The 23,735-nt window shown below is 48.6% G+C and overlaps 1 protein-coding gene across 1 annotated transcript in view; it reads right to left on the minus strand.

Annotated features, from left to right (window-relative positions):
• TNFAIP8L3 (TNF alpha induced protein 8 like 3) overlaps nt 1–10,940 on the minus strand; it is a 57,668-nt gene extending 46,728 nt beyond the window's left edge. The window contains 1 exon segment of the mRNA XM_048481795.1: nt 10,782–10,940. The gene's annotated coding sequence lies outside the window, so the exon portion shown is untranslated.
• Nucleotides 10,941–23,735: the final 12,795 nt, after the last annotated feature.

Raw genomic sequence — 23,735 nt, forward strand, 5'->3', positions numbered from 1 at the left:
TGATGCAAGAGCTGCAGCACGGCTTCTCCCTGCACCCCCAGGCTAGCGGCCAAAAGAGCTGTAGCTCAGTGGCAGAGTCTCCGCTTTGCACGCAGAAGGTGGCAGGTTCAGTTCTGGGCGCCTCCACAGGCGAAGGATCTCACATAGCACCAGGAGAAGAAGAAGTGTGGATTTCCAGCCTGCCTTTCTCTCTTGTAAGGACACTCAAAGGGGCTTACAGACTCAGTGGCGTAACTAGGCAAACTGGAGCCCTGGGCAAAGCCGGAGTTTGATCCCCCCCCCAGGCGCGCGCCTGGTGCAACACGCACCCCCCTTGTAGCTATACCCAGTGGCGTATCTAGGCAAACTGGAGTTTGGTGCCCCCCCAATGGGCAGCCACCCTCCCCCACTGTGACCAAGCAGTGATTTTTTACACCAGGTCGTTTCCAAGTCACCATCACATTATAGAACATGTCCCAACTCACAAATCTGAACACAGAGTCTTTACTAGACTCTGCAGGCCAAAAACGAAAAAACACTGAAAATGCAAAAAATCCCACAAACGAACCTGCAGTTTTTGCGCCCCCCACAAGGCGGCGCCCTGGGCAACTGCCCACTTTGCCCAATGGGAGGAACGCCTCTGTACAGACTCCTTGTCCTTCCTCAGGGGTGTCCCTCATGTCCTCCCAGAGGGGCAAGAAGAAATTGTAGCACCTTCTTTTTTAAAATGCAGGTAACCTTGCAAATTGGTGAGAAAAAATATCTCAATGAAGCATCGCTGCCGTGTGTTTTGTTAGACAGCCAGTGTGGTGCAGCGGTTAAGAGCCGTGGACTCTTACCTGGTGAACTGGATTTGTTTCCCTGCTCCTCCACATGAAGCCTGCTGGGTGGCCGTGGGCCAGTCACAGTTCTCTCAGGACTCTCTCAGCCCCACCTGCCTCACAAGGTGTCTGTTGTGGGGAGAGGAAGGGAAAGGAGCTTGCAAGCCCCTTTGTGACTTCTTATGGCTGAGAAAATCAATACGGACATCAACCCTTACAGGTGTCAAACTCGTGGCCCTCCAGATGTTAGGGACTACAGATCCCATCACCCCCTGCCAGCATGATGCTGGCAGGGGATGATGGGAACTGTAGTCCATAACATCTGGAGGGGCGTGAGTTTGACACCTATACATGACATCTGCCATTCCCCAAAGCATCAAATCAAAGAAGCTGCTGGAATGGATCATGGTTTGAATATTGTTTTAGGATTAGGGAGAACCAGGTTTGACACGATGCCCATCAGATGCCGTTAAACCACTCGCTTCCTCTCAGCCTAACCTACCGCACGAGTTTGTTGTGAGGATAAAATGGAGAAGAGCAAACTATGTGACACACACGGAGCCTCATGGAAGGAGGACGGGATCAAAATGTCTTAGAACGGTTCTTCTGAGAGCTTGAGAGCTTTTTTGACAGAAATCTAGAGGCCCTGATGCAAGGAACACATGACATTTTGCATATTTCCAAGTGAAGTAAATAGCAAATCTGGAGGGGGGGGTATTTAAGGTTAGGAAAATGGGGTGGGAAAAGGAGGAGGAGAAGAAGAATAATTATTTGGATTTATATCCCCCCTCTTTCTCTCCTGTAAGGAGACTCAAAGGGCCTTACAATCTCCTTTCCCTTCCCCCCCCCACCCACAACAAACATCCTGTGAGATGGGGCTGAGGGAGCTCTGAAGAACTGTGACTAGCCCAAGGTCACCCAGCTGGCATGTATTGGAGCGCACAAGCTAATCCGGTTCACCAGATAAAGTGGCAGAGTGGGGAATCAACCCTGGTTCTCCAGATTAGAGTGGACCTGCTCTTAACCACAACGCCACACTGGATAATCACTCCCAACTGCATTACAGAGAATCATACAATCTACCAATGCAAGGATATGCCAGTGCCCAGCATCAAGAAATCATAAGAACATAAGAAAGAGCCAGCTGGATCAGACCAGAGTCCATCTAGTCCAGCACTCTGCTACTCGCAGAGGTCCACCAGGTGCCTTTGGGAGCTCACCTGCAGGATGTGAAAGCAATGGCCTTCTGCGGCTGTTGCTCCCGAGCACCTGGACGGTTAAGGCATTTGCAATCTCAGATCAAAGAGGATCAAGATTTGTTAGCCATAGATCGACTTCTCCTCCATAAATCTGTCCAACCCCCTTTTAAAGCTATCCAGGTGAGTGGCCATCACCACCTCCTGTGGCAGCATATTCCAAACACCAATCACACGTTGCGTGAAGAAATGTTTCCTTTTATTAGTCCTAATTCTTCCCCCCAGCCTTTTCAATGTTTGCCCCCTGGTTCTAGTATTGTGAGAAAGAGAGAAAAACTTATCTCTGTCGACATTTTCTACCCCATGCATAATTTTATAGACTTCAATCATATCCCCCCTCGGACGTCTCCTCTCCAAACTAAAGAGTCCCAAACGCTGCAGCCTCTTCTCATAAGGAAGGTGCTCCAATCTTTCAATCATCCTCGTTGCCCTTCTCTGCACTTTTTCTATCTCTTCGATATCCTTTTTGAGATGTGGCGACCAGAACTGAACACAGTACTCCAAGTGCAGTCGCACCAAGGCTTCATATAAGGGCATGACAATCCTCGCAGTTTTATTCTCAACTCCTTTCCTAATTATCCCCAGCATAGTGTTTGCCTTTTTCACAGCTGCCATGCATTGAGTTGACATTCCCATGGAACTATCAACTAAGACGCCCAAATCCCTTTCCTGGTCTGTGACTGATAGCACTGACCCTTGTAGCTTGTATGTGAAGTTTGGATTTTTTGCCCCCTATGTGCATCACTTTACATTTTGCTACATTGAACTGCATTTGCCATTTCTTAGCCCACTCACCTAATTTATCAAGGTCCGCTTGGAGCTCTTCGCAATCCTTTGTGGTTCTCACCACCCTACATAATTTGGTATCATCTGCAAACTTGGCCACCACATATCCTCCCTTGGACGTCTCCTCTCCAAACTAAAGAGTCACAAACACTGCAGCCTCTACTCATAAGGAAGGTGCTCCAGTCCCTCAATCATTCCATCAGAAATTATATTTACTCACTTTCTGGCCTATGTGCTTTTTATGAGCGGACACACCAAATATCACTGAACCTGGAGCCTTCTCGAGGAACTTGACCTGGAAAGAACCCCTTTCTCTATCCCTCTGAGCCCATTTTTCATTGACGGGAAACAGCTGGCTTGTATTGTCCTCGGACACATGTTACAGATTTTCCAAAAAGAATGCAAACCGAAACGTCCCCGCTCCTGTTTTTCAGATGTTACCACGCCGCTTCCAAATTAGCTAAACACAGAATACCACCCAGACGCCGGGAATCCCTCCCACAGGAATGCTTTTCATATCAGGCCATCAAACCGAAGCGCAAACGAGGGACACATTTTCAGGGAGGCGGGCAAGGGGATTTAAGTTTCGTTCTTTGAGTTTGGTTTAAACTGGACGGGATTTCAAACGGTTGTCGCAAGCCACCTGGGACAACGAGGAAAGGCAGCGTGTAACGTTTTCACAAAATAAGCTAATGAAGTCTTAGCGGGAATCGTGCCGAGCGCCGAGGGAAAATGGAGCGTCAATGGAAACACAGGACTTTGCTTTTCAAAAGATGTTTTTCTCTGGCCAGCGAGGTGTAGTGGTTAAGAGCAGGTGGATTCTCATCTGGAGAACCGGGCTTGATTCCTCCACTTGAGTGGCAGAGACTGATCTGGTGAACCAGATGTGTTTCCGCACTCCTACATTCCTGCTGGGGGACCTTGGGCTAGTCACAGTTCTCTCTGAACTCTCTCAGCCCCCCTTACCACCCAAGGTTTCTGTTGTGGGGAGAGGAAGGGAAAGGAGCTTGTAAGCCACCTTGAGGCTCCTTACAGGAGAGAAAGGTGGGGTATAAATCCAAACTCTTCTACTTCTTCTGCTCTTCTCTCCTGTCCTACACTTGAGGTGGGTCACGGTACTTATCTAAAAATAGCCACTTCTCACAGTTAACAGTGGTGAAAAAAATAGGGCCAATTTACATGATACAGAGGCCTCGTTGGCCACCTGGTACATTTCCCGTGCAAAGCGTGCAAGCTCTGTTCCCAAAAGCAAATTCTTACATACATAAGAACATAAGAAAGAGCCTGCTGGATCAGACCAGAGTCCATCTAGTCCAGCACTCTGCTACTCGCAGTGGCCCACCAGGTGCCTTTGGGAGCTCACATGCAGGAGGTGAAAGCAATGGCCTTCTGCAGCTGCTGCTCCTGAGCACCTGGTCTGCTAAGGCATTTGCAATCTGAGATCAAGGAGGATCAAGATTGGTAGCCATAGATCGACTTCTCCTCCATAAATCTGTCCAAGCCCTTTTTAAAGCTATCCAGGTTAGTGGCCATCACCACCTCCTGTGGCAGCATATTCCAAATGCCAATCACACGTTGCGTGAAGAAATGTTTCCTTTTATTAGTCCTAATTCTTCCCCCCAGCATTTTCAATGGATGCCCCCTGGTTCTAGTATTGTGAGAAAGAGAGAAAAATTTCTCTCTGTCAACATTTTCTCCCCATGCATAATTTTATAGACTTCAATCATATCCCCCCTCAGACGTCTCCTCTCCAAACTAAAGGGTCTCAAACGCTGCAGCAGAAGGAAGGTGCTCCAATCCTTCAATCATCTTCGTTGCCCTTCTCTGCACTTTTTCTATCTCTTCGATATCCTTTTTGAGATGTGGCGACCAGAACTGGACACAGGACTCCAAGTGCGGTCGCACCACATGCTTGGCCAGTGCGGATTGGCACCTTCACCCCCTCCCTACCCTGACCCCGTGCCATTTTCCTGACCAAAAACAGCCCTGGGGAAATGCTGTTTATCGACCGTAAGTCGATTGGACATTGTACTAGGCCATTTCAGGTCAGGAAAACTGCCCGGGAGGGAGGGAGGGGGCTTCAACCACACCCCCAGTCTGAATCAGACCCCCACCCCTGCTCCCCTGCTCCCAGGAATGAAGTTCAGAGCAGGGAATTCCGAGCAGGCGTCTGATCAAAGTCCTCGCGGGGATGCAAGGATGTCTTTACTTTGTTGACCAGCCGAAAGGATTCTATAAACTAGAAGAGAGTTTGGGCCAAGCTCAACGGCATATCTAGGGGGGACCGTAGGGGGCATACGACCCAGGTGCCATTTCCCTGGGCCATGTGGGGGGATGCATTTTGACCACCCGCCCCACCCTTCCCTCTCTCCCCCCCTCTCCCTATATTTCGTATAGTGCTTCTAGTACTCTTATTATAGATTATGGAGCAGCAGTGGCGTAGGGGGTTAAGAGCTGATGTATCTAATCTGGAGGAACCGGGTTTGATTCCCAGCTCTGGCGCCTGAGCTTTGGAGGCTTATCTGGGGAATTCAGATTAGCCTGTGCACTCCCACACGCGCCAGCTGGGTGACCTTGGGCTAGTCACAGCTTCTCGGAGCTCTCTCAGCCCCACCTACCTCACAGGGTGTTTGTTGTGAGGGGGGAAGGGCAAGGAGATTGTAAGCCCCTTGGAGTCTCCTGCAGGAGACAAAGGGGGGATATAAATCCAAACTCTTCTTCTTCTTACAAGCTGTTTCTCTTTTTGTGGGGGTGGGGTTGGCAGGGGTGAGGAGTGTTTAGCTGGGGGCTGGCCAGGGCCAGCCAAAGATACCATTTTACATTGGTACGCAACGGGCCATGCTAGATAAGGAGACGAGAGTACGATGACTCTCCCAGGCATTTTAAAAATTGGTTAACAGCAGAGCCAACATGTTTCAGGTCATCTTAAGGCAAACGCGCAGTCTTCACGACATCGAATAGCTTCCCTATAACTGTTTACACTGTTGAGGGGGAAATATCTTTACTGGAAAGAGGATCCTGGAAAAAAGTTTGCACGCAAAAGTTTTATTAGTCCACCTACTTGGAACTTGAATACAAATGTGAGACAATTGCCTGTTCCTCTCAACAGCTCTCCCGGGAAAATGCATATGCATTTCCTCCGGCAGGCAAGGACAGAGAGGAGGCAGACAGTCGCTCTTAAGGGCGGAAGCAGCTTTATGTCTTAAGGGCGATAGGAAACAAACGAGATTCACAGTCTGCAAAACAAACCATCCCGAATGCAGCAAGCGTGTGGCAATGCTAACACTATACCTCGGAAGTGACCATGAGAAACAGCGTCTCGAATCCTGCTTCTTTTTAATCTCAGACCATCCGGTGGCGCAGTGGTTAAGAGCAGGTGCACTCTAATCTGGAGGAACCGGGTTTGATTCCCTGCTCTGCCGCCTGAGCTGTGGAGGCTTATCTGATGAACCGGATTAGCTTGTGCACTCCAACGTACGGCAGCTGGGTGACCTTGGGCTAGTCACAACTCTTCGGAGCTCTCTCAGCCCCACCCACCTCACAGGGAGTTTGTTGTGAGGGGGGGAAGGGAAAGGAGTTTGTAAGACCCTTTGAGTCTCCTATAGGAGAGAAAGTGGGGATATAAATCAAACTCTTCTTCTTCCTCCTCTGTTTCTTCTTCCTCTTCCTCCTCCTCCATATGATACATGCCACTAATACAGCTAAGTGTGGGCATGCGCACTAGTAAAATCTTTGTGGAGTAGTAAATTCTGTAGGCTCAGTTGAAAGGCACATGGTGCCGCCTTCCATTGAGTCAGACCGCTGAACTATCAGGGTCAATGATCCTCTGAAGATGCCAGCCACAGATGTAGGCGAAACGTCAGGAGAGAATGCTGCTAGAACATAGAATGCTGCCATACAGCCCGGAAACCCCACAGCACCCAAATATCAGGGTCAATATTGCGTACTCTGACTGGCAGCAGCTAGCCTTGAACAGAACTCTTTCCCTCCCGTCGCCTTCTGTGTGTTTTAAATGCCGACGCCGGGGATTGAACTCAGGGCCTTCCGCGTGCAGAGCAGATGCTTCGCTGCCCTAAATAAGTACATCAAAATAAGGCTGTCATTGTTGGCTTACAATCAGAGGCTCTGTCGAGAAGGCACATGTCTCGCTGAAGTTGAGGCCAGAGATAGCGGGCTGTATACATGAAAATAATCCCCTGACTCCGGACAGTTCGTAAGCACGCCGGCCATCCCATAAACTCATCCATCACAATAGCTCCAGCTACATTCCAAAACAGCTGTGGCCAAAACCCCACTATGTATACAAGCCAGCCCAGAGTTTCAGTTCCACAGAACATAGGTGAACATGAGCCAATTTTGACTCCTCTGATCTCACTGAACACAACCTCGGATTCGTAAGACATCTGAGGAGGGTGCCAGCGTGCTATTTCAGAAGAAGAAGAAGAAGAAGAAGAAGAAGAGGAGGAGGAGGAGGAGGAGGAGGAGTAGTTTGGATTTATATCCCCCCTTTCTCTCCTGCAGGAGACTCAAAGGGGCTTACAATCTCCTTGCCCTTCCCCCCTCACAGCAAACACCCTGTGAGGTAGGTGGGGCTGAGAGAGCTCCGAGAAGCTGTGACTAGCCCAAGGTCACCCAGCTGGCGTGTGTGGGAGTGTACAGGCTAATCTGAATTCCCCAGATAAGCCTCCACAGCTCAGGTGGCAGAGCTGGGAATCAAACCCGGTTCCTCCAGATTAGATACATGAGCTCTTAACCTCCTACGCCACTGCGTAGCAACGTTATTCACGTTAACACCCGCAAAGCGACAACTGGAAGAGAACGCACGGGGAGTGGGCATTTGTTGTGCAGATGAGCATTCTGCCGGACGCAGGTTTTCCGTTGGCACTGCGTGGCTGCTCGCTGGAGGCTTCGCAGGTGAAAAACAGCCCGAGACCTGCAAGTTGCACCTTGATAATTATGCAGCGGAAACTCAAGGTGGCTTACAAACTCTTCTTCCTTCTGACACCACATGGAAGTCTCGAATCAGAAGAACCTTTTTTCATGTCATGTCCGCAACTGAGCATTGGCGCGACCGGCTGGGAACACACGACGCAGACACCTAAGCAAGACTCCAGATCAACCTCGGACTCTTTCACGCGTGCAGAGTGTTGTTTCCCCACTCCTCCACGTGAGGCCTGCTGGTTGGCCCCGAGCCAATCGCAGTTCTCCCAGAACTCTCTCAGCCCCACCGACCTCACAAGGCGTCCGTTGTGGGGAGAGGAAGGGGAAGTGATCGTAAGCTGCTTTGGGACGCCTCGCGGCTGAGAAAAACAGGGTATAAATCCAAACTCCTCTTCTACTCTACTCCAGTTCCTAACAACATGGCAGCAGAGCCCCCCCCCCCCCCTTCCCAGCTCTGTGTAGCAGAACAGTCTTGAGAAAGTAAACGCTTCCAACGTAGACATTCTTTGGGAAAGAGAGATCGAGAGATACGTTTTGGTGATGGCCACTAACCTGGATAGCTTTAAAAGGGGCTTGGACAGATTTATGGAGGAGAAGTTGATTTATGGCTACCCATCTTGATCTTCTTTGATCTGAGACTGCAAATGCCTTAACCGTCCAGGTGATCGGGAGCAACAGCCGCAGAAGGCCATTGCTTTCACCTCCTGCACATGAGCTCCCAAAGGCACCTGGTGGGCCACTGCGAGTAGCAGAGAGCTGGACTAGATGGACTCTGGTCTGATCCAGCTGGCTTGTTCTTATGTTCTTATGTTCCTATGCCAGCTCATTTCCCATCACCTGAGACCCTCAGGCTAACCTCTCAGAGACTCTTTTCAAATACTTGCCAGGGCCCCTTATAAGATACTTGCGGATGTAAACAGCTGGCGATGTTTCGGGTGCGCGCGGACCCTAAGTTTGGCACTGTCAAGATTCTCGGGATTCCCCCCCCCCCCCCCACACACACACCTCCTTCTCACATAAGATCGCCACTTAACTCACAGTCTTAATCCCAAACCCTGTCTTCTCTGCCAGATCTCAGCTCCGGAAAATGACATGGGAGGAAACACTTCTTTGGCCACCAAGTCAACAGTCACGGGAACCACGCTTGGCAGCGAAGATCAAGCGATCCTCATGTTGTCTCTCGCACACGCGTCTGACACGTGTCTCATTCTCAGATGAGTCCCAGATTGAACGGCGGGCTCTGCTCACAGGCCCATCTTTGCCAGAAGAGCAAGACTGCTAAGAAATGAACCTGCCATGCCTTAAGACACATGCGCGGGCACTCATGTGCAGTAAGATCAGGTAGCGCCTATTTCTCATTCAGACACTGACTGAACCTAAGAAACTTGGAGCTGGGGGAATATCAAGGCTAGTACAAACCGGCACACATCAACTATATTTTTGAGACCCCAACTATATTTTTGAGACCCCCCTTAGGGAGCAGCAGTGGCGTAGGAGGTTAAGAGCTCGTGTATCTAATCTGGAGGAACCGGGTTTGATTCCCAGCTCTGCCGCCTGAGCTGTGGAGGCTTATCTGGGGAATTCAGATTAGCCTGGGCACTCCCACACACGCCAGCTGGGTGACCTTGGGCTAGTCACAGCTCTATGGAGCTCTCTCAGCCCCACCCACCTCACAGAGTGTTTGTTGTGAGGGGGGAAGGGCAAGGAGATTGTCAGCCCCTTATGAGTCTCCTGCAGGAGAGAAAGGGGGGATATAAATCCAAACTCTTCTTTCTCTCCCCTCCCTTTGTTTTCTTTATTATAGCGATGCCCCAGTTTTGGGGCAAAGAAGCTCAGTAGCGTTACCTAGCAGTTATAGCACTGGGCAAGGAGTGCCAGGATCAAATTCCTGCCCATCTTTGCAAGAAGTACAAGACTGCTAAGAAGTGAACCGGTCATGCCTTAAGACGCAGGCGCTCATGTGCAGTAGGATCAAGTAGCGCCTACTTCTCATTCAGACACTGGACCTAAGAAACTCGGAGATGGCAGAATCTCAAGGCTAGTACAAACCGGCGCACATTAACTGCATTAGGGCGTTGTGGGTTTCCCGGGTTGTATGGCCGTGTTCCAGTAGCATTTTCTCCGGACGTTTCGCCTGCATCTGTGGCTGGCATCTTCAGAGGATCCTCCGAAGATGCCAGCCACAGATCCTCTGAAGATGCCAGCCACAGATGCAGGCGAAACGTCAGGAGAAAATGCTACTGGAACACGGCCACACAACCCCACAACACCCCAGTGATTCCGGCCGTGAAAGCCTTTGACTATATGAGCCCTTCGGGGGACGACGGTTTATAAACCCAATTAATAATAATAATAATAATAATAATAATAATAATAATAATAATAATAATAATAATAATAATATGTAACTATATTTTTGAGAGCCCCCTTTCTCTCCCACCACCCCTCCTTTTCTTTATTATAGGGATACCCCAGCTTTGGGGCAGAGCAGCTCAGCAATGTTCCCTAGCAGTTATAGCACTGGGCAAGAAACGCCAGGTTCAAATCCCTGCTCGCCACAAAGCGTCCCGAGCGACCACGGGCTTCTTTCTTTCTCCCTCTCGCCTAGACCTACCTTGCAAGGTTGTGGTGAGGCTAAATTGAGGGAAGCCCCCCCCCCCCCCAGAAGCAAAAGGCACCGAATAAAGACATGCCCGGAAACCAAGAGAGAGGGGCACAGCTTGGAAGCTTGCAGACGAGGAAGACACGAAAGGGAGATCCCAAACCAGGCGGGCCGACCCTCCTCCGGGACCCTCCTACTTGCACTGAGAAGGAACAAGTGGCCAGATCCCAGCTCTGGCGGTCCCGCAAAGGCGAGGCCGGTCCTCTGAGGCTACCTTGAAAGCCGAGAGAGGAGCCCCGGAGCCCAGCTGCCCCTTGCGAGCTAGGAAGGCGGCGATCCCTTAGGCTGAAGAGCAGACCCCCCCCCGCCCCCAGCCCCGCTCGGGGACACCGCTTACCCGCCGCCGGGGCCACATCGCCGTCGCTGAGCTCGCCGGAATCCGAGTCCATCGCTCCCGACGTGCCGCTGCAAGTCCTCGCCCGCCGGAGCGCGCTGGCCAGATGGGCCAGGGGAGGAGGAGGAGGAGGAGGAGGAGAAGCTGCCAGGGGGGCGGCCCTGATCCCTCCCCCCTTCCCTCCCTCCCTCCCTCCCTCGACCCAGCCTCTGCCCCGCAGCCCAGCCTGCAGCTGCCTGCCCGGCAGGGAAGCCACACTGGACTGACTCCTTGCAACTTCAGCTCCAACCCGGCGGGGTCGCCCCTCCGAGGAAGAGGAGGGAGGCAGCGGGCCGGGCCAATTGCTCGTCGTAGGCGGCGCTCCCGCAGGCGAGGGCTGTACCACATCGGGAGAGGGCTGGGCCAGCGCGGACCGCCCCTGTGCGTTGCCTGGCGGCGGTTTTCCAGAACCCAGGATCCGTTTTCATGGCGTTCCCGTCCCTTTTCGTTTGGTCCGCACCACAGCCCTGCGAGGTGGGTTCCGCTGGAAGACAAGACGGGGGTTGATCGACAACTCCGCCCCCCCCTTTTCTGCCCCGCCTCGAGTCCACTTAGGGCGACCTTGCAGGGTTTTCAAGGCAAGAGAGTGGCGGAGGTGGCTCTTTGTAGGGACCCTGGACACGCTTGGGGGTCTCCATCCAAATACTGACCGGGTCTGATAAGCGTGGGCTGGCTTGGGCCAGGGTTTAGGACCGATTAACTCCAGGATCTGAGTTGCCAACAGGCTGGGAGTTTTCCCCACGCCCTAGAAAACTACCCAACTTCCCTGCCAGCATCTGTGCACCACATGACAACTGCTATAATTCTCCAGATCCCCCAGCAAGAAATCAACCACGGAGGAGAAGAAGAGTAGTAGTGGTAGTAGTAGCAGCAGTAGTAGTTTGGATTTATACCCCCCCTTTCTCAAAGGGGCTTACAATCTCCTTTCTCTCCCCCCCCCCAACAAACACCCTGTGAGGTGGGTGGGGCTGAGAGAGCTCCAAAGAACTGTGACTACAAGATCACCCAACTGGCGTGTGTTGGAGTGCACAAACTAATCTGGTTCACGAGAGAAGCCTCTGCAGCTCAAGTGGCAGAGCTGGGAATCAAACCCGATTCTCCAGATTAGAGCGCACCTGCTCTTCACCACTACGCCACACTGGCTCTCAACAACAGCTTTCCTTGCTAGGTGGAGCTTTGCCCAAGTCCTTTCAACCTATTAAGAACAGCCAACAGAAATGTGTGGCACACCTCTCGCCAAACCCGGGTGTCGGTATTTGGTTTGGTATATCTTACCTGTTAGCATCATCCTCATCCATACCAAGTCACAATAGGTTTTTTTTTACTTCTGAACCATCGGCTTACTTATGAGGATTACCTGAAATCAAGAATCGAGACGGTTACCCCACCCTGCTGTGATCAGCAGCTAAAAGGAGATTCTTTGGTGGGGTGAACTGATAGTTCGCTGAATAGAGACCGTGTCCTATATTTTTCTACGATGCCCCCTGCACAAGAAGATGAGGGCAAAGATGTTTATCTCGCTCCCAACAGCAATTTTATTTGGTTCAGAGGAAAGCTGTAGAAGACGACAATCCTAATATCACAAGAGTGGTGGTGAAATTCGGCACCTATGTTGTTAAAAGTCGCAGGTATAAACAGGGCAACTTAAACACAAAATAGCGGCAGGCCATTTGGATCATCCATGTTATATTTTGGTTTTACATAAGAAAAGGGGGTGCAACAGTCAATATTAATAATAATAAAACTACCACTACTGTTGCACTCTGGCTATAACTAATATTTCAAATACGTATATCTATATACATGAGTTTATATCATTGTTCATATTTTTTATATATTTCATTGGTTGTAAATACAATCATTTCTTGTCGACTACATCCAACCAGTAAGTTCAACTTATTTTTACCAATTATAACAAATAAATTCAGGGGCATTGATTGATTACTTACCTTAAGGATGCTGAATTGATGGGAGAGTATGAACTAAATACTTACCTGAATTAATACGGATGACCCTGAATTTATTTGTTATAATTGTTAAAAATAAGTTGAACTTACCGGTTGGATGTAGTCGACAAGAAATGATTGTATTTACAACCCATGAAATATATAAAAAATATGAACAATGATATAAACTCATGTATATAGATATACGTATTTGAAATATTAGTTATAGCCAGAGTGCAACAGTAGTGGTAGTTCTATTAATATTTTGGTTTTAAACATTAGTTTTGAGAATGATTTAATCTTTGGTTTTAATCTTTGTCTATGTTCAATTTTGTAGTTTTTAAACAATACCCCTACATTTCATTTGGAATTTGTATATTGCGCTTTTGATACTCTGTATTCAGCAATTGCTGGTCTTGGACCGTAATAAAACAGAAGATGATGATGATAGTTGACTGCCCCCCCCCCCCCGGTTCATCCAAGACAGACCTCGCCAAACAAAACGCTTTTAAAAGGTCCCCATGCCACCTCCTGCCTTTTGAGAAATTTCAGAAGCAATTTCTTGATGCTGTTCATCGCTTGCCGTTTGGAGCGATAATTCACAAATGAAAAACCGGGTGCTCCATATGAAAGCGTCCAGAGAACTTTGCTGTGTTTTTCCCCTCTGGGCAAACGAGGACAGAACAAAATATTCCACACACTGTAGAGGAACAGTCAGATGGCGGCAGGAGGAAATAGTATCAGAAAATCAGTGCGGGGCGGAAAATGGACATTGCGGTTTAAAACAGGCTCCGCAGGAACGAGGCTGCGGTTCAGAACCTGTAAGCAGATATTGCCTTTCTGGAAATGCCCGTGTGGCATGGGTTCTGTGGAAACAGTATCTCATATGCTGTTGAATTGTCCTTTTCATGAGATAGGTAGGAAGAAGCACATAATCCCCTTCCTGCATGGAAGTGAAGGCATTACAGATAAACAGAAGGTTATATATATTTTTAAACAGCCACAACTACGAGCTGTTGGAAGCGGTGGCTAAATTTTTTAATGGTGTTGTTTTAACTCGTCAGAAGTGGTAAAGGCTGTTACTATCTTGCAATGTTAACGTTAAACTATTTATATGCCATTGAAGGTATTCGAAATCGAAATATTGCCTTTCTACCAAAGGAAATAAAATAATACAACTTTGAGCTAGGTGTCCGTCAAAGTAACGTTAGACTCCAAGATATTTGATGGCACTTGGCCCTTTTCGAAAGCTGTGGGGTATCTTGGGTTTTGTCCGATGCGGTCCGAAAGCAGAACCAAAGCCGTTCGAGCTTGGTCTCTGCGACCTGAGCCGTGAAGGTTTGGACATAAGAATTTTAATGGTTCTTGACGACGGGATTTTTCTTGAGCGGGCAGCTCACCTGCAGTGACTGACAGATTTACATGCTTAAAAGTTAATTCCCCTTGCACTGGTTTGGAGCTGTTTCTCAGGCTAGCAGCCTACCTCACAGGGTTGGTGTGAGGACACAATTAGGAAAGTAGTGGGGAGAGAGCCATGTATGTTTTGTTGGAGGTGGGGGGTGTTTTGTGAGCTGGTGCAAAAAATCATTGTTTGGTCGTCGTGAAGGAGGGTGGCCACCTATGCCGGGGGGGGGGGGGGCGCCAATCTCAGGTGTTGTCCCTATTACCCTATTACCCATCTCCTCCCAATTATGACTGTATGACTATAGCCTGTGCTGACATTTCATTTTATTTTATGATTTTACATTTTATGTTTTTATTACTATTGATTGTTTCCTGATTGCTTACTAGACCTATATGACAATCATTAAGTGCTGTACCTTATGATTCTTGACAAATGTATTTTCTTTATGTACACTGAGAGCATATGCACCGGAGACAAATTCCTTGTGTGTCCAATCACACTTGGCCAATAAAGATTCTATTCTATTCTATTCTATTCTATTCTTGGCTCCAGTTTGCCTAGATACGCTTCTGCTGACAGGAACATGTATTGTATTGTATTATTCGATTTGTATACCGAAGGGCTCAGGGCAAACGAGTATAATACCAGTATTATAAAACAGTATAATACCAAACATCAGTAATCATAATATCAAGCAAAAACAAATCAAGAAACATAGCGTCAATAAACATAGGACCCCACCCCCTGCAGGTGTTTCCAATGGGGTGGGTGGGGAAGGACTCTCACTTCTTTCACTTAGTCCACAATGTGGTCAAAACCACCTTAGAACAGCCAATGTAGCAGTCTGGTCCTCTTGCAAGAGATTGTATATTTGCAGAGGGTAAAGTTATTGTAAAGACTCTGCTGCTTTCTCCTCTGAAGAAAACTGGACTTTTTTCCCCCTTGGAATTTCTCACTGCATCGGGGCCGCTCCCGGTCACCAATAAGAACCCCTCTCTGAAAAAGCCCCCCCTCCATGTTCCCACCCATTCTCCCTTGCACACAACCTTAAATAACTTGATGATGACGAAAGCAGCTCAGACCATGGCTACATTGTCACAACAGTCCTGCGAGGTTGGTTAATGACAGCTGCAATCTACCCGATGCAGGAGAGGACCGGGGAGAAAAGATGGTCTCGCAAAAGGTGGGCCCCACCTTGGGGGACCGCTGTGCTCACTTTACCACGCTCTCAGGATCGTAACCTTATTCTGTGTTTCTCCAACTGCGCCTCCTGTTATCTTTGGGCTTTATTCATTTCCTGCCTCGGTCAACCGTGTTCTGCTCTTCTCTCTGCCCCAGGCTTGGATAGATGTCCAAAATGAACAAGCAGGGCAAGAAACGAGCACAGCTGCTATTTCAATGACTTGCAAGCAGAAGACACTAACTGAAACAGGTCAACTTTTAATTATTATGCCGGTATTAATGAGAAAGAAATCCTGTATTAAACCAATAATACCAGCGCGGCGCAGCGGTTAAGAGCAGGTGGATTCTAATCTGGAGAACCGGGTTTGATTCCCCCCACTCCCCCGCTCCGCCACCTGAGTGGCAGAGGCTTATCTGGTGAACCAGATGTGTTTCCGTACTCCTACATTCCTGCTGGGTGACCTTGGAAATCTCACAGCCCCACCTACCTCACAAGGTGTCTGTTGTAGGGAGAGGAAGGGAAAGGAGCTTGTAAGCCCCCTTGAGTCTCCTTACAGGAGAGAAAGGTGGCGTATAAATCCAAACTACTCCTCCTCCTCCTCCTCCTCCTCCTCCTCCTCCTCCTCCTCCTGTAAAAATTAGGTCTGGCTAGTTCAGGGGTCTGCAACCTGCGGCTCTGGAGCCGCATGCGGCTCTTTCAGCCTTATACTGTGGCTCTACGTGGCCTGGACGTCGGAGGGTAGCGTGGGCGTGTCCCTCCAGCCCTCCAGAGCAGAGCTGGAAGGAAAGGTGAGTGGAGTGGCCGAACCGGAGGCGGCTCTGTGCGGAGCCACCTCTCTGGCTCGGTAGATCTTCGGGGCCATGGAAAATGGGTCCAAATGGCTCTTTGGGTGGTAAAGGTTGCCTACCCCTGGGCTAGTTATTTAAATACTTGTCCTAATGGCGCATGGATGTTTCAGGTCCCAGAAAGTCTCTCTCCAGGAAGCCCAGAATGTATTACACCTGCTAACAAGAGTTAGCACGCCTGGTCTAACCTTGTTCGTTTCATGATTCATTAAAACTCTCGCACACCAGAATGAATTCGCTTTGTAAGATGACTCATGGCTAGCCCTTACGTGTTCCTTATGCATTAACACTTGATCAGCAGACGTTAGCAGGTAATACTGCGTCTCTCTGCAGCGCTCTGAACAATTTCTGCAGATCACAGTTGTGGCTAAAGCAGGAATGGGAGGAAACTGAAATTGGTCTACCTTATAGAGTTGTTGTCAAGAAGAAGAAGAAGAAGAAGAGTTTGGATTTGTATCTCCCCTTTCTCTCCTGTAAGGAGACTCACAGGCTTACATTCTCCTTTCCCTTCCCCCCCCCCACAACAAACACCCTGTGAGGTGGGTGGGGCTGAGAGAGCTCCGAAAAGCTGTGACTAGCCTAAGGTCACCCAGCTGGCATGTGTTGGAGTGCACAAGCTAATCTAGTTCCCCAGATAAGCCTCCAAGTGGCAGAGCGAGGAATCAAACCTGGTTCTCCAGATTAGAGGGCACCTGCTCTTAACCACTACACCACACTGACTGTACCAGGCCTAGAATTTTGCTGAGGAAAAATCTCTCAGTGTGACTCCTTATTCTAGAATCTTGTCCCATTGCATTTTATCATCATGTGACTTTTTTTTGATGTATTCAAAGTTTTATTTTTATTTTTTAAAATCCAGGGTGTTTATATTCAAAATATGACCAGCAGGCCTCTTTAGGGGGTATCTGGGGTTTTTTATTTGGTTTTGATCTGTATCGTTCGATAGGTATCTGTGACCTACCTTAAGCCAAGAGGAATAAGTGTTTTAGAAAAATAATCGAATAAACGAAGTGTGATGGAATAGTAATGTAAAACTAGCAAAGTCACATATGACTGTGAAAAGCATCTTTGCCTTTTGATCTCCTGGAAGGAGGACAGGAAACTATGCAGAGGTGCTAGGATGAAACTTCAAAGGCCTAAGCTACCTCATGGCCTGAACAGAGTTTTCCTGAGAAGGGGAAAACAAAGGTTTTTGAATTCCATCTTGAGACGTAGTCAGAGAAGCACCTCTGGGCCATGGGTTCCTGGAATGGGGACAAAGAACCAAAAGGAACGTAACCAGTTGAGCAATCTCTTACTGCATTTTTGTTTTATTTCTTTGATTTCTGTTTTTCAATAAAAATTGTTGAGACCTCAGCTGGTTGGAGTTATTGGAGAAAAGAACCCAGGTTTTACTGAAACGAGCATTGGCTCTCCCAGGCTTGCTTTCATGATACTAAGCATAAGTAAAATGGAATGGGTGAGTCGGATGAAGTGAGAGTTTGCTCTTAACTGTCAGAGCATGAATGAACATCTAAACATAGAAAAAACCTCCTGGTAGTAAAGGGCTGTTTGACAGTGGGATGCGCTACCTTGGAGTGTGGTGGAGTCTCCTCCTTTGGAAGTTTTTAAAGAGAGACTGGATGGCCATCTGACAGGAGTGCTTTGATGGTGTCTTCCTGCATGGCAAGGGGATTGGACTTGATGGCCCTTGGGGTCTCTTCCAACTCTACGATTCTATGAATACACTGCTAGGGTGGTGTGCGGAGTCTTCAGAAAGGCGCTGCTCTTGTTACTTTATGGGTCATGCTGGCAGGGGCTGATGGGATTTGTAGTCCATGAACATCTGGAGAGCCGCAGGTTGCAGACCCCTGCAGTTTATACCAACTCAGATTATTGGTCCACATACTTTGCACTGTTTACTTTGATTGGCAGAACCTCACTGCGGTCTGGGAGGTCTCACCCGATCTTGCTACCTGGGAACCTTTAAATTGGAGACATGAGAAGCGAACCGGCAACGTGTGTGTGGTTTTCCAGCGACCCCCTCCATCCCTCCCTTTCCTGGAACTCCTGAGCTAATGGTCACGAAGCGCACCGGACTTTGCAAAGTGTTGTGCTATTATATCAAGATATGTGTGAGTGAGATGTCGTTGTGTAAATTTCTGCTAATGCTCCAGCTTTTTAAATGGAGTTATTAAGAGGAAACAAAGGGCCTTGCGGGATTAAACCAGTGGTTCATCTAGCTCAGCATCCTGCCTCACACAGGAAATGGATCACCCTGTGTACTAATGACTGCCATCAAGGCAAAGTTGGTAGAGGGTTGGCCGAAGAGCAGGATAGCTTATCGGCAAATCCACACTCAGCCTATGAGATCTGGGGCTTCTCTCCTTCTCCCCGTGAGACAGCGTGGTGTAGTGGTTAAGAGCAGGTGGATTCTAATCTGGAGAACCAGGTTTGATTCCCCACTCCTTCACTTGAGTGGCAAAGGCTTATCTGGTGAACTAGATGTGTTTCTGCACTCCTACATTCCTGCTGGGTGACCTTGGGCTAGTCACAGTTCTTGGGAACTCTCTCAGCCCCACCTACCTCACAAGATGTCTGTTGTGGGGAGAGGAAGGGAAAGGAGCTTGTAAGCCACCTTGAGTCTCCTTACAGGAGAAAACGGTGGGATATAAATCCAAACTCCTCCTCCTCCTCCTCTTCCTTCTTCTTGTTCTCCTCCTCCTCCTCACTTGTTGTGATGGGACAAGGAGTGGGAACTATTATTCCACCCAGTGGTGGGATCCAAAAATTTCAGTAACAGGTTCCCATGGTGGTGGGATTCAAACTGTGGCGTAGCGCCAATGGGGCTGGGCACAATGGGGGCGTGACTGGGCATTCCGGGGGCGGGGCATTCCTGGACGGGCTGTGGCAAGGACGCAGCCGCTGCATCGGTCCTTGGGCAGGAAACGAATGCACGTAGGTGCAGGCTGCCACGCACGCCGGTGCACCTCCTGCTAGACTGCTTCAAGTTCTGCGCGCTACTGCTGAGAGGAGGGGCGTAACTAAGGCAATAATCACGTGGCAAAATCACCCATTAGTAACCCCCTCTCGGCACACACAAATAATTAGTAACCTACTCTCGGGAACCTGTGAGAACCTGCTGGATCCCACCTCTGATTCCACCCCAGGGAAAGGCTGGGTATGAAGAGATTTGTAGGTTCCAGCTGCATGTTAACTTACTTCTCTCTCTTTACAACATGAGAAAAAAAAGTTAAATGCAGTTTCAGAACAGGGACTCCCACCTGTTCTCTATGCAGAAATATTTCCTTGGGGATATTTGTAACATCCAGTTCCAAACGTTTCTGCAGGTGCGTTTCTAGAGAGGGAGCAAATCGTGTTTCCTTTGGTTCCCTCTTCTTGTCTCTCAGATGGTTGCAAGTTTGCTTCCTCGTTCTGCATTTGTGAGAATTGCAAAGAGTCAGGCAGCTAACCATGGGCCGACTCTCTGCAGATGCCACTTGGATCCTTAGCCATGTTCCACCAGGCTCTGAAACCGCCTCTCCATCACTGGAGCCAAGGTCATCTCTGTTTTCATTCTTCTGATGAAAGGATGCGTCTGGGAGGGAGGGATTGCAACTTTGCTGTAGCCTGAGAAAGCAGAGGAGTGTTGGTTGCTAGGAAACGGCAGAGGTGGCTGTACCTTAACTTTCTCTGAAGAGATGTCGGTTGGCTTCCTTTCCTTTCTTCTTACATTCCTCCAGAATTCCTTGCCAGTGCTGGAATTGCAAAACGGCCTCTTCTCATCTGTGAGTCACAACTACGTGTTGAAAGAAAGGACGAGTAGGCGGGTGGAGAGTCCTACGGGTCCAGACTGACTCCTAAGACTCTTCATCTGACTTGGGTTCCCTCAAAACTGCAAAATTGTCCATAGCTGCTACTGTTACTAACTGGGGCAGGTTGGAAAGCTAAAATGGGCAATCTCCTCCTATGCAAAGAAGTAGTAGTAGTAGTAGTAGTAGTAGTAGTAGTAGTAGTAGTAGTAGAAGAAGAAGAAGAAGAAGAAGAAGAAGAAGAAGAAGAGGAGGAGGAGGAGGAGGAGGAGTTTGGATTTATATCCCCCCTTTCTCTCCTGTAGGAGACTCAAAGGGGCTTACAATCTCCTTGCCCTTCCCCCCTCCAAAGGCCCGGTGGAACACTCTGTGAGGTAGGTGGGGCTGAGAGAGCTCCGAGAAGCTGTGACTAGCCCAAGGTCACCCAGCTGGCGTGTGTGGGAGTGTACAGGCTAATCTGAATTCCCCAGATAAACCTCCACAGCTCAGGTGGCAGAGCTGGGAATCAAACCCAGTTCCTTCAGATTAGATACACGAGCTCTTAACCTCCTAGGCCACTGTAGTAGTAGTAGTAGTAGTAGTAGTAGTAGTAGTAGTAGTAGTAGTAGTAGTAGTAGTAGTAGTAGTAGTAGTAGTAGTAGTAGTAGTTTGGATTTATACCCCACCTTTCTCTCCTATAAGGAGACTCAAGGGGGCTTACAAATTCCTTTCCCTTCCTCTCCCCACAACAGACACCTTGTGAGGTAGGTGGGGCTGAGAGAGTTCTGGCAGAACTGTGACTAGCCCAATGTCACCCAGCAGGAATGTAGGAGTGCGGAAACACATCTGGTTCACCAGATAAGCGTCTGCCTCTCATGTGGAGGAGTGGGGAATCGAACCTGGTTCTCCAGATTAGAATCCGCCTGCTCTTAACCACCGCACCACGCTGGCTCTCAGTGTCCCAAGGGTCATTGTCATTGGTCTAGTGGGATGGCAGTTGTCATTGGGGGCAAGGGGCGCCGCTTAGGTGAACTGCTGTTCCCCATCCTCGATTGTTTAAAGTATCATTGACCCTGCTGCAAAACCAGGTGCATCAATGGAGAGGAGATTTCATGGAGATTTCATGGTTGGTTGCTGGCATTATTTAGGGACTATCGCTGGTTGGTGGGAGGGGGAAAACTGGACATGAAGACCTGGTTTGTAACCATGTATGGACATTTTTGATCTGTTTTCTACTTAAGACACAAGACACATCATGTGGGGAAACATAAGAACATAAGAACAAGCCAGACTGGATCAGACCAGTCCAGCTCTCTGCTACTCGAAGTGGCCCACCAAGTGCCTTTGGGAGCTCACATGCAGGATGTGAAAGCAATGGCTGTTGCTCCCAAACACCTGGACTGTTAAGGCATTTGCAATCTCAGATCAAGGAGGATCAAGATTGGTAGCCATAAATCGACTTCTCCTCCATAAATCTGTCCAAGCCCTTTTTAAAGCTATCCAGGTTAGTGGCCATCACCACCTCCTGTGGCAGCATATTCCAAACACCAATCACACGTTGCGTGAAGAAGTGTTTCCTTTTATTAGTCCTAATTCTTCCCCCCCAGCATTTTCAATGGATGCCCCCTGGTTCAGGTATTGTGAGAAAGAGAGAAAAATATCTCTCTGTCAACATTTTCTACCCCATGCATAATTTTATAGACTTCAATCATATCCCCCCTCAGACGTCTCCTCTCCAAACTAAAGAGTCCCCAACGCTGCAGCCTCTCCCCAACACATTTATCTATACTGTAGGAATTTCATTTGATAGATTTCAGGATTCGCCCCCAGCACAAGCCCTGCGGACAAAGGCCCCCATTAGAATTCCAGGGAAAGATTCAAGAAAGGTGTGCAATTTCTGACCTCCTACGGGAACGGGAATGTCTACTGGCCAAAGCAGGCCTCTTTGCTTCCTTCTTGGGTTGTTCTGTAGGGCCTCAGCATCCAGCATCTTATATTGTTCCTTCCTAGGACGAGGTCAGATAAGACATCAATAATCCAAGCCTCTCGTTCCATCCAAGGGATCTGCAAACAGAATTTAAAGAGACTGCTCGCCAGAAAACCGGAGCTTTAATATGATCCATACTCTGAATGGCAGGCGAGTAGGCCTTCTCCCATCAATAACGTGCCCCCAGACATAAAATGTTTTTTATGCACCGTCTTAGGAACATGCAACGTAGGAAAATCAGATTATGTGCGCTTCCACAACCTGCCAAGCATAGGAAATAAAATTACCCAGAAACTTACTGCCCGAGCCAGTGGTAGGTGAATTATGTCTGCGGCGCGCAACCCATCACTGGAAGCGTCCTCGGGCTAATTTGAAAAGAAGGGGTACAGTCCTCTTGAGCGCTAGATTGCTCCTTGGCAGGAGTGAGTACCTCCTCACATGTAAACAGAGAACCACGATGAACGCCTGCTACACGCCCACTGTGCAGAGAAGAGCCCCGAGGTAAGCGTTCCATGCATAGCGGGCCACAGACCTTGATAGACCAAAAGATCTGATTCAGTAGAAGACCTCTTACTGTGCCTGATGCGTTCTGTCCAAGGTCCTGACTCACTCTTGGCTTCTGACTTACCCTGTCTGCACTGATTCGCTAAGGCTCCTCAGCTTTAAGCCTGCTGTTGGCAGCGTCTCTTCTGAGAGCCAGCATGGTGTAGTGGTTAAGAGCAGGAGCACTCTAATCTGGAGAACTGGGTTTGATTCTCCGCTCTGCCACTTGAGCTGTGGAGGCTTATCTGGGGAAACAGATTAGCTTGTGCACTCCCAACACATGCCAGCTGGGTGACCTTGGACTAGTCACAGTTCTTCGGAGCTCCCTCAGCCCCACCCACTTCACAGGGTGTTTGTTGTGGGGGGGAAAAGGAATTATAAGCCCCTTTGAGTCTCCTTACAGGAGAGAAAGGGGAATATAAATCCAAACTCCTCCTCCTCCTCCTCCTCCTCCTCCGCCGTCGCCGTCTTCTTCTTCTTCTTCTTCTTCTTCTTCTTCTTCTTCTTCTTCTTCTTCTTCTTCTTCTTCTTCTTCTTCTTCTTCTTCTTCTTCTTCTTCTTCTTCTTCTTCTTCTTCTTCTTCTTCTTCTTCTTCTTCTTCTTCTTCTTCTTCTTCTTCTTCTTCTTCTTCTTCTATAAGCTTCAGCCTTGAAATGGAGAATTGGTTGGCGTGCGCCGTCAAAGCAGTTTTGCAAAGGGAGTGTCAAACTGAAAGATTTTGCTTGCCCAAAGATTAAGAAGATTAGGATTTTTCTTAACATAAGGAATCGAGATTAAAGCGGGTTGATGTTGGTCGCTCGTGAGTACAGAATGAAAAGATGTGATCTTGTGTTGGTAGGAAAAAGGGAAGATCTGTACTTTGAGATATTATTATTGTGTGTGTGTGGTATTGTCTGTGTACAAGGCAGCATTATTATTGTGTGTGTCTTGGCGATGTGTCGTCAAAGTGCATGTGCATGTGTGTGCGTGGATACCTTAGTAGAAAGACAAGAGTCTTCACTGGCAGATCCTTTCTCAAAGATTTTATATAAACAGCGAACTAGTTCAATGTGTTGTCCGGAATCCACCTAAAGATTGTTATTGAGTTTCTGGGTTCACGACCGATGTTCCAGTAGCATTTTCTCCTGATGTTTACCAGATCTGTGGCTGGCATCTTCAGAGATCTCTCTGAAGATGCCAGCCACAGATGCAGGCTAAAACGTCAGCAGAATAATGCTATTAGGTTTCTGGCCAAATAA

The sequence above is a fragment of the Sphaerodactylus townsendi genome, linkage group LG17, assembly GCF_021028975.2.
Source record: "Sphaerodactylus townsendi isolate TG3544 linkage group LG17, MPM_Stown_v2.3, whole genome shotgun sequence".
NCBI lineage: Eukaryota > Metazoa > Chordata > Lepidosauria > Squamata > Sphaerodactylidae > Sphaerodactylus > Sphaerodactylus townsendi.